This window comes from Arachis hypogaea, chromosome 15 (assembly GCF_003086295.3).
Source record: "Arachis hypogaea cultivar Tifrunner chromosome 15, arahy.Tifrunner.gnm2.J5K5, whole genome shotgun sequence".
NCBI classification, from domain to species: Eukaryota; Viridiplantae; Streptophyta; class Magnoliopsida; order Fabales; family Fabaceae; genus Arachis; species Arachis hypogaea.
In genome coordinates this window covers 97,538,049-97,549,157 of record NC_092050.1, presented here as the reverse complement: position 1 = coordinate 97,549,157, position 11,109 = coordinate 97,538,049, and the positions used below count along the sequence as shown (strand labels likewise).

Genomic DNA, 11,109 nt, shown 5'->3' with positions numbered 1-11,109 from the left:
TGGATAGCTGCAGCCTGATTCTTCTCCATTTGCTTAGTCAATTCAGCAAGTTACTTAGTGATCATCTTATTCTGGGCCAGAAGTGTAGCCATATGGTTTAATTCCAAGACTCCCCTGTTGCTGCTTCTATTTGAGGCATAAAAATACTCATTGTCAGCCACTATCTCTATCACATCAATGGCTTCTTCAATGGTCTTCTTCTTGTTTAGGGAACCTTCAGATGAATGATCTACAGCTTTCCTTGATTCACAATTCAACCCTTCATAGAAGATGTGGATTTGCACCCACTCATTGAACATGTCACGGGGACATTTCTTTGTCATATCCTTGAATCTTTCCCAGGCTTCATATAGAGTTTCACCATCCTGCTGTCTGAATGTCTGCACCTCAGTTCTTAGCCTGTTTACTCTTTGTGGAGGGTAGAATCTTATCAAGAATCTACTCATTACATCTTCCCAGGTTGTCAAGCTTTCCTTGGAAAATGACTCTAGCCATTTTGATGCTTTGTCCCTCAAAGAAAATGGAAACAGTAACAATCTATAGGTGTCAGGATGAACACCATTAGACTTAACCGTGTCACATATCCTTTGGAATTTAGTGAGATGTTCATTAAGATCTTCTTGTGCACTTCCTCCAAAAGAACAGTTGTTCTGGACAAGAGTTATGAGCTGAGGCTTTAATTCGAAATTGTTAGAATGGATGGTTGGCCTCTGAATGCTGCTACCACAATTTCCTAGATTTGGATTGATGTATGATCCCAAGACTCTCCTCTCTTGCCCAGCAGGGTTAGCTCCACCCCTTCTAGCATGGTTATTCACCTCTTCTTCATGGTGGTTTTCCATATCATCCTCCATGGTTATATCAAATTATTCCTCCTCTTCTTCAGAACCAACAACCCTCTTTCCTCTTGCTTTCCTTCTTAGTCTCAGGAAAGTTCTCTTCGGTTCACTATCAAAGGAAGTTGAAGTTTCCTTTCTCCTACCTGTCATACAATGAACAAGTACAAGAAACAGCAAGTGTAGAGTCTACTAAAACAGAGTATAGTTAGCTTGGTTAGAACAATTAAGGCGATTAATCAAACAGTTAATGAGTTAGTGAGTTAGTTTGCTGGAAAGTAAAGCAATAAAGAGAAATTCAAAATGAAGGACTAAAAATTGTAGAAAACTAAATGAACAACTAAAATGGAACTTTCAGTAACAAAAGAAAATAAAAATGCTCAATCTAGTTATCCTTCAATTTGGTAATTGTCAATACAAAACCAATCCCCGGCAATGGCGCCATAAACTTGATACGCAGAAACTTACCTCTCGACAAATTTCCTTCCGGCAAGTACACCGGATTGTCGTCAAGTAAAAACTCACAAAAGAGTGAGGCCGAATCCTACAGGGATTGGTAGATCGAGCAATGTTAATTGGAGAATTATACTAGTTGAGCAGAATCGGAAGTGAAAGTGGATTGCAGAAAGTAAAATTGGCGGGAAACTTAAATTGCAAGAAAGTAAATGGCAGAAATTAGATTGCAGGAAATTAAATGACGGAATCTTAAATTGCTAGAAAGTAAATGGGAATGGGGATTTAGCATGAAATTAAAGAGCAGCAAGTAAATAGAATGGGTAGATTAGAGATGGGGGAATTCATTGGGTTTTAGGAGATGTGCAATTCTCCGGATCAAATTCATTTTCATCTCTTCCGCAATCAATGAATTCATTGATCTCCTTGGCAATCTTAAGTGTTTGGATCCCAATTCCTTGGCTCACCAATCTCTCTAAGCATGAACAATTGCCCAATTCCTTGATTTAAGTGCTCATGGGAAGAGATGAAGTTTGGTCACTGATTATACCACACAAATTCATATATCAAAGTGTTGGTAGGATTACATGTCACTATATCCATCCAAACCCCAATCTAATCCAATGTGAGAAAGCATTTCTAGCATGATCTCCTCATTCCTCTTCCAAGGTTCCGAAGAGATCCAAGTATGAATAGCTTCTTTCCCAAGATAACTATTCAATTGGATGAAGAACGAAAGCTTTCTAGTAAAATTAAGAGAAAAGAAAGAAGAAGATGAATGAAAACTAATATTGATCCATTGAATTACACAGAGCTCCCTAACCCAATGAAAGGGGTTTAGTTGTTCATAGCTCTAAAAATGGAAATTAGAATTCTCAAATACATTCTGAAATTCAAGTGCAGTAAATGAAAACAAAAATATCAAAAAATCCTCAAAAGTCCTCCCAAACTTAAATTCTAAGCTATTTATACACTTTCTTCTATTGATCTTCAAGCCTTGAATTGGGCTTTTGGCTTTGATGGAATTGGGTTGAATATGGCTCCAATTGGTTGCCCCTTGATGTTGAGAAGAAATCTGTGTAAAATTTGAATCTGATGCTTCACGTTTGAGTCAAAGTTTGAGGGCTAACGTTGACTCAAACGCCACTTTGAATTAGACCAGCAAAAACCAGAAAGCTTGCTGCCATTGGCATTTGACTCAACGTTGGAGGGCCAATGTTCAGCTTACCCACGCGTATGCGTGCTTCCCGCGTCCGCGCAAAAGGGTCAAAAATTGCTTATCCACGCGTACGCGTGCTTCACGCGTGCGCATGGATGCAAATATTTCATTTTTCAGCTTCAGGGGACGTTGGCCTCAGCGTTGGACCCTCAACGTTCCCTCCAACGTTGGCAATATCACGCGCGCGCGTACTCCACGCTAACGCGTGAACTGTCTTTTTTCTATCCATGCATACGCGTGCTTCACGCCTTCGCGTGAAATCTAATATTTTTCTTAGTCATGCGTATGCGTTTACCATGCTTACGCGTGCATTGCCTTGTTTTCATTCCACGCGTACGCGTCACTGATGCGTACGCGTCGATTTCAAAAATCTCAAATCAAAATTCTGGGTTGAGTATCGCGGACGTTGGAGGCTAGCATTTGAGGTAACGTTGGACCTCCAACGTCCGATTTTGACGCGTACGCGTGGATGGTCAATTTTCGCCATTCCACGCGTGTGCATAACGCACGCTTGCGCGCGGATATCAAATTTTGCTTTTTTTCACGCGTACGCGTCACCCAAAATTCCCTTATCTCCAGAATTGAATTTTTCATCACCACGTTGGGGGTAACGTTGGATGTCCAACGCTACCTCAAACGTGAGCATCAGCAGTATTTACAGAGAAGTGCCCTGTTTCTCTTCCAATGTTTGAGGCAACATTGGTGGTCCAACTTGGCCACCAACATTGCTTCCTCTTCATCTTTTCCATGCTCCCTCTTCAACCTTCCTACATGCTTTCCTTCACCTATCATTAACCAATGAATGCATCAAAGCCTTGCTAAAGTCATGAGGATTCTTATAATTCTTAGTGTACAAGAAATCATAGCATAAATCATCATGAAATTTCATCAAATTACTCATGGTTGAATGAATATAGACAACCACGAATTTCTACCCAATTTGCTTACTTATAGCTCAAGAAAGTGCATAAAAACCAATCAAAAACAAAGAAAAAGGCTAGTGAAACTAGCCTAAGATGCCTGGCATCAACAGGTAAGAGTTTCTCTACCTAAAAAAAAAACCAAAAACTAGCTAAAATTATGTGTAAGGTGTGAATGATTGGATCCCCTTTCCTGCAATAGTTTCTGGGTCTTTTCCATGCAGAATCAAGTTGGATTTGGGGCCTGGAGCTTCTCAAAAATCGCCAGCCACGATTTCATTAATGAAGTCACGTGCTAGGCGTCACGCGTGCGCATCATCTGAGTTCTGCGAGCCATGCGTACGCGTCGAGCATGCGTACGCGTCGGTCACTGCTGGGCCAATCCACGCGTGCGCGTCAGCCACGCGTACGCATCGCCTCCAGTTCTCCAAAGCTTCATTCTTCGTGTTCCTTCCTCTTTTGCAAGCTTTCTTTCCATTTTCTAGACCATTCTTGCCCTATAGATCCTGAATCCACTCAACAAACACATCACGACATCGAATGGAAATAGAGGAGGATTAAAATATGGCATTTTTAAGGTTAAAGAAGCATGTTTTAAACCATGAAGCAAAATTAGGAAGGAAACACAAAACCATGCAATTTATATGAATAAGTGTGAAAAATATTGATAAAACCCCCCAAATTTAACACAAGATAAACCACAAAATTTGGGTTTATCACATACGCACACATGTCCATGCGTACGCACAGTGACGGACCCAAATATATATATGTGTGTGTGTGTGTGTGTGTGTGTGTGTGTGGAGATATATATATTAAATATTAAATAAGTTTTGTTAAATATTATTAATTATGTGGAGATATAAAAATTAAAAAGAGTTAGTGAACACTTTTATTCTTAAAATACTATTCATTATATATAATTTATAAAAAAATATTTTTTTATTTCTAAAATTTAAAATTAAAATATTTTAATTAAATTATAGATAACTTATTATCCTAACTAATCTTTTTATACACATTTAATAATAAAAGACTGAATTAACTGGCATATTAGCGCCTAATGATACATTAGTATTTATAATTTGAAATTAGAACTATATATAAATACTAGAAAAGTTAAATCTTTATATGAAAAGTATGTTTATATAAAATAATAAAAACATAATTTACAATTTTTTATTCCTTTTTAAAATAATTAAATTTGTTATATATTTTTTAATTTAATTTTGATATAATGTTAGATAAAAGATTTTATGTATCTGTTTAATTATATATTGTAATTAAAATATTTTTTATCATTATTTTTAAAAATAAAAAATATATTCTAAATTAGTAAATTAATCAGTTTATTTTAAAATTTTATATGTGACATAGGTACATATAATAGAATAAAAGATAAAAAATAAGTAATAAGAATGAATAAATCGAGAATAAAATAAAATATATAAAGTCACGAAAAAAATAAAATATTAGATTAATACCTAAACTATAATTGTTTGAATTAAAAATTGTAATTGAAAATATCAAAAAGAGAAATAATAAAATTGAAAGATATATAGAGTCATGGAGAGTTATATAAAAAAATTGGAGAATTTAAAATTTACTTTTTGATGAGGAGAAGATGACCATTAGACAAGGAATAGAAAAAGAAGGTTGAAAATATAAAAATAAGAAGAGGGTTTAAGAGAATAAAAAAGTAACGGTACAATAATAAAATTTGATTAGGTTAAATAATAGTCAAAATGATAAAAAATAAAAAAATAAATTTAAAACTTTAGCTAATTGAATTTATTTTATTTGTAGTGGGGTCATTTAAAATTTGAAGTGGGAGCATATTATATATAAATATATTTTTTAAAACAAAAATTAAAAACATCGTGGGGGCAAGTGCCCCCTCATTGTTGTGCTTGGGTCCGTCCCTGCGTACGCACAAGAGAAATTTCAACAAGTGTGCATACGCACAAGTACGAGCGTGTGCCTCATTTAGAAAGTCACGTGGCACACGTTTTTTGGAGGTCTCTTTGGCCCAAATATGAAGTCCTAAAGCTCTATCAAAGGGGACAACATTCCAATACATACATACATCATATTAGAAAGTTTTAGTTAGGTTTTTATTTAGTTTTCTCTTAGGCATCACTCTCAATCCTTATTAAGGTTTTATTAGAGTTTTTAGTAGAGTTTGCTATTTACATTTTAATCTTGGATTCAAACTTGTTTCCTTTGTAAGTTGTCCTTAATTTTCTCTTCGATTATACTATACTTACTCATACTTTCTTATAATTAAAATTCCATTGTGAGTATCTTTGAGTTTCTTGTTAATGAATTTGATATTTTGAGTTTTATATATGCTTGATTGAGTTACTATTGTTGATTGTTTGCATTGATTGGTTATAGTTTCAAGTATCTTTTGCAACTTACTTTGTTTTATTATTGTACCCACCAAGTGTTTGTTGAAATGCTGATGAGCGGATAATTTATACGCTTTTTGGCACTGTTTTTAGTATGTTTTTAGTAGGATCTAGTTACTTTTAGGGATGTTTTCATTAGTTTTTATGTTAAATTCACATTTCTGGACTTTACTATGAGTTTGTGTGTTTTTCTATGATTTCAGGTATTTTCTGACTGAAATTGAGGGACTTGAGCAGAAATCAAATTCAGAGGTTGAAGAAGGACTGCTGATGCTGTTGGATTCTGACCTCCCTACACTCAAAATGGATTTTCTGGAGCTACAGAACTCAGAATGGCGCGCTTTTAATTGCGTTGGAAAGTAGACATCCAGGGCTTTCCAGCAATATATAATAGTTCATACTTTGGCCAAGAATAGAGGACATAAACTGGCGTTCAACGCCAGCTTTCTGCCCAAAACTGGCGTCCAGCGCCAGAAAAGGATCCAAAACCAGAGTTGAACGCCAGAAATGGATCAAAACCTGGCGTTCAACTCCACAAATGGCCTCTGCACGTGCAACACTTAAAGCTCAGCCCAAGCACACACCAAGTGGGCCCCGAAAGTGAATTTATGCATCAATTACTTACTCATGTAAACCCTAGTAGCTAGTTTATTATAAATAGGACCTTTCACTATTGTATTAGACATCTTTTGATCCTCTTAGGATCTCAGGATCATCTTTGATCAGTTCTATGCTATCTTAGATCAGAGGGACTGGCCATCTCGGCCATGCCTGGACCTTCACTTATGTATTTTCAAACGGTAGAGTTTCTGCACTCCATAGATTAAGGTGTGGAGCTCTGCTATTCCTCAAGGATTAATGCAAAGTACTACTGTTTTATATTCAATTCATCTTATTTCGCTTCTAAGATATCCATTCGCACCCAGAAATGTGATGAAGGTGATGATTATGTGTGACGCTCATCACCATTCTCCCCTATGAACACGTGTCTGACAAACACTTCCGTTCTACATGAAATAAGCTAGAATGAATATCTCTTAGATCTCTTAATCGGAATCTTCGTGGTGTAAGCTAGAATGATGGCGGCATTCATGAGAGTCCGGAAAGTCTAAACCTTGTCTGTGGTATTCTGAGTAGGACTCTGGGATTGAATGACTGTGACGAGCTCCAAACTCGCGATTGCAGGGCGTTAGTGACAGACGCAAAAGGATAGTAAATCCTATTCCAGCATGATCGAGAACCGACAGATGAATAGCCGTGCCGTGACAGAGTGCGTTGATCATTTTCACTGAGAGGATAAGATGAAGCCATTGACGAGGGTGATGCCTCCAGACGATTAGCAGTGCCGTGACAGGGCATTGGATCATTTTCCCGAGAGATGACCGAAAGTAGCCGTTGACAATGGTGATGTATCACATAAAGCCAGCCATGGAAAGGAGTAAGACTGACTGGATGAAGATAGCAGGAAAGCAGAAGTTCAGGGGAACGAAAAGCATCTCCATTCGCTTATCTGAAATTCCTACCAACGATTTACATAAGTATTTCTATCCCAATCTTATTAATTATTTTCGAAAACCTCATTACTGTTTTATACCCGCCTGACTGAGATTTACAAGGTGACCATAGCTTGCTTCATACCAACAATCTCCGTGGGATTCGACCCTTACTCACGTAAGGTATTACTTGGACGACCCAGTGCACTTGCTGGTCAGTTACACGGAGTTGTGAACCATGGTCTTGGCATCATGTTTTTGGTGCCATTACCAAGGAAAGAAAGAGCGATGAATTTTACATAATTAAAGTGTAATCACGATTCCGCGTACCAAGTTTTTGGCGCCGTTGCCGGGGATTGTTTGAGTTTGGACAACTGACGGTTCATCTTGTTGCTCAGATTAGGTAATCTTCTTTTTGTTTTGTTTTCAAAAATTTTTCAAAAGTCTTTCAAAAATTTCTCCCTTGTTTTCGAAAAAAAAAATTAATTAAAAAAAAATGTTTTCAAAAATATATTTTTCTTCAGAATTTTTAAGAATGAATTCTAGTGTTTCATGAAACATGTTGAATCCTATCTGGCTGTAAAGCCATACCCAAACTGCTTTGGGATTGGTATTCAACTAATCACTCCAGTCCATGTAATTATATGCTAAAGCTTGGCTGGCTATTAAGCCATGCCTGACCCTTTGATTGGAGCTTTAGACTACAGAGCATAAGATTCCTGGAATTCATATTAAAAATTTTGGAATCCTTATTTTTCTTTTTCAAAATGATTTTCGAAAAAAAAGTAATTAAAAGAAAATATAAAAAAAATCATAAAATCATAAAAATCAAAAATATTTTTGTGTTTCTTGTTTGAGTCATGTGTCATGTTATAAGTTTGGTGTCAATTGCATGTGCATCTTGCATTTTTCGAAAATTTTCATGCATTCATAGTGTCTTCATGATCTTCAAGTTGTTCTTGGTAAGTCTTCTTGTTTGATCTTTGCATTTGCATGTTTTGTGTCTTTTCTTGTTTTTCATATGCATTCTTGAATTCTTAGTGTCTAGGCATTAAAGAATTCTAAGTTTGGTGTCTTGCATGTTTTCTTTGCATTAAAAATTTTTCAAAAATATGTTCTTGGTGTTCATCTTGACATTCATAGTGTTCTTGCATGCATTCATTGTTTTGATCTAAAATCTTCATGCATTGCATTATTTTTCTTATTTTTCTCTCTCATCATAAAAAATTCAAAAATCAAAAAAATATCTTTCCCTTTTTCTCTCTCATAAATTCGAAAATTAGATTTGACTTTTTCAAAAATTTTTTAAATCTAGTTGTTTTTATGAGTCAAATCAAATTTTCATTTTAAAAATCCTATCTTTTTCAAAAATCAAATCTTTTTCATTTTTCTTAGTTATTTTCGAAAATTCTAAAAACATTTTTCAAAAATATTTTTCTTATTTTTATATCAAATTTTCGAAAATAACATCACCAATTAATGTTTTGATTCAAAAATTTCAAGTTTGTTACTTGCTTGTTAAGAAAGATTCAAACTTTGAGTTCTAGAATCATATCTTGTGATTTCTTGTGAATCAAGTCATTAATTGTGATTTTAAAAATCAAATCTTTTCAAAAATATCTTCTTATCTCATCTTTTTCAAAATTTAATTTCAAAATATATTTTCTAACTTCTTATCTTCTTATCTTTTCAAAATTGATTTTCAAATTTGTTTCAACTAACTAACTAACTTTTTGTTTGTTTATTATCTTTTTCAAAACTACCTAACTAACTCTCTCTCTCTCTAATTTTCGAAAATATCTTCCCCCTTTTTTCAAAATTTCTTTTTAATTAACTAATTATTTTATTTTTTTATTTGAATTTTCGAAAAACCACTAACCTTTTTCAAAAACCATTTTCGAAAATCACCAACTCTTTTTCAAAAATAATTTTCGAAAATTCTCTCCCCCTCTCATCTCCTTCTATTTGTTTATTCATATACTAACACTTCTCTTCATCTCACATCTCTGCTCTCCTCACAAATGTGTTTCTTTCCTTACATTACACCCCTATTCCTTTTCTTCTTCTACTAACAATAAGGAACCTCTTTACTGTGACATAGAGGATTCCTCTTCTTTTCTTGTTCTCTTCTCTTTCTTATGAGCAGGAACAAAGAAGAAGGCATTCTTGTTGAAGCTGATCCAGAACCTGAAAGGACTCTGAAGAGGAAACTAAGAGAAGCTAAATTACAACAATCCAGAGACAACCTGTTTGAAAATTTTGAACAACTAAAGGAGATGGCAGCCGAACCCAACAACAAGGCAAGGAGAATGCTTGGTGACTTTACTGCACCTAATTCCAGTTTACATGGAAGAAGCATCTCCATCCCCACCATTGGAGCAAACAATTTTGAGCTGAAACCTCAGCTAGTTTCTTTAATGCAGCAGAACTGCAAGTTTCATGGACTTCCATCTGAAGATCTTTTTCAGTTTTTAACTGAATTCTTGCAGATATGTGATACTGTAAAGACTAATGGAGTAGATCCTGAAGTCTACAGGCTTATGCTTTTCCCTTTTGCTGTAAGAGACAGAGCTAGACTCTGGTTGGATTCTCAACCTAAGGATAGCCTGAACTCATGGGATAAGCTTGTCAAAGCTTTCTTAGCCAAGTTCTTTCCTCCTCAAAAGCTTAGTAAGATTAGAGTGGACGTTCAGACCTTCAGACAGAAAGAAGGTGAATCCCTCTATGAAGCTTGGGAGAGATACAAAGGACTGACCAAAAAGTGTCCTACTGACATGCTTTCAGAATGGACCATCCTGGATATCTTCTATGATGGTCTGTCTGACTTAGCTAAAATGTCATTGGATACTTCTGCAGGTGGATCCATACACCTAAAGAAAACTCCTGCAGAAGCTCAAGAACTAATTGACATGGTTGCTAATAACCAGTTCATGTACACTTCTGAGAGGAATCCTGTGAGTAATGGGACGCCTATGAAGAAGGGAGTTCTTGAAATTGATACTCTGAATGCCATATTGGCTCAGAATAAAATATTGACTCAGCAAGTCAATATGATTTCTTAGAGTCTGAATGGAATGCAAGCTGCATCCAACAGTACTCAAGAGGCATCTTCTGAAGAAGAAGCTTATGATCCTGAGAACCCTGCAATAGCAGAGGTAAATTATTTAGGTGAACCTTATGGAAACACCTATAACTCATCATGGAGAAATCATCCAAATTTCTCATGGAAGGATCAAAAGCCTCAACAAGGCTTTAATAATGGTGGAAGAAACAGGTTTAGCAATAGCAAGCCTTTTCCATCATCAACTCAGCAACAGACGGAGAACTCTGAACAAAATACTTCTAATTTAGCAAACTTAGTCTCTGATCTGTCTAAGGCCACTATAAGTTTCATGAATGAAACAAGGTCTTCCATTAGAAATTTGGAAGCACAAGTGGGCCAGCTGAGTAAAAGGATCACTGAAATCCCTCCTAGTACTCTCCCAAGCAATACAGAAGAGAATCCAAAAGGAGAGTGCAAGGTCATTGACATAAGCAAAATGGCCGAACCTGTAAGGGAAGGAGAGGACGTGAATCCCAAGGAGGAAGACCTCCTGGGACGTCCAGTGATCAATAAGGAGCTTCCCTATGAGGAACCAAGGGAATCTGAGGCTCATCTAGAGACCATAGAGATTCCATTGAACCTCCTTATGCCATTCATGAGCTCTGATGAGTATTCCTCTTCTGAAGAGAATGAGGATGTTACTGAAGAGCAAACTGCCAAGTTCTTTGGTGCAA

The 11,109-nt window shown here is 36.0% G+C and overlaps 2 non-coding genes across 2 annotated transcripts; one reads left to right on the top strand and one right to left on the bottom strand.

The window, feature by feature from the left end:
- Window positions 1–297: 297 nt before the first annotated feature.
- Window positions 298–401, top strand: LOC112752557 (small nucleolar RNA R71). Its single transcript, XR_003176988.1, has one exon. It is a non-coding gene; the product is annotated as a small nucleolar RNA R71 (small nucleolar RNA).
- A 9,603-nt stretch (window positions 402–10,004) lies between these two features.
- Window positions 10,005–10,111, bottom strand: LOC112752429 (small nucleolar RNA R71). Its single transcript, XR_003176867.1, has one exon. It is a non-coding gene; the product is annotated as a small nucleolar RNA R71 (small nucleolar RNA).
- Window positions 10,112–11,109: the final 998 nt, after the last annotated feature.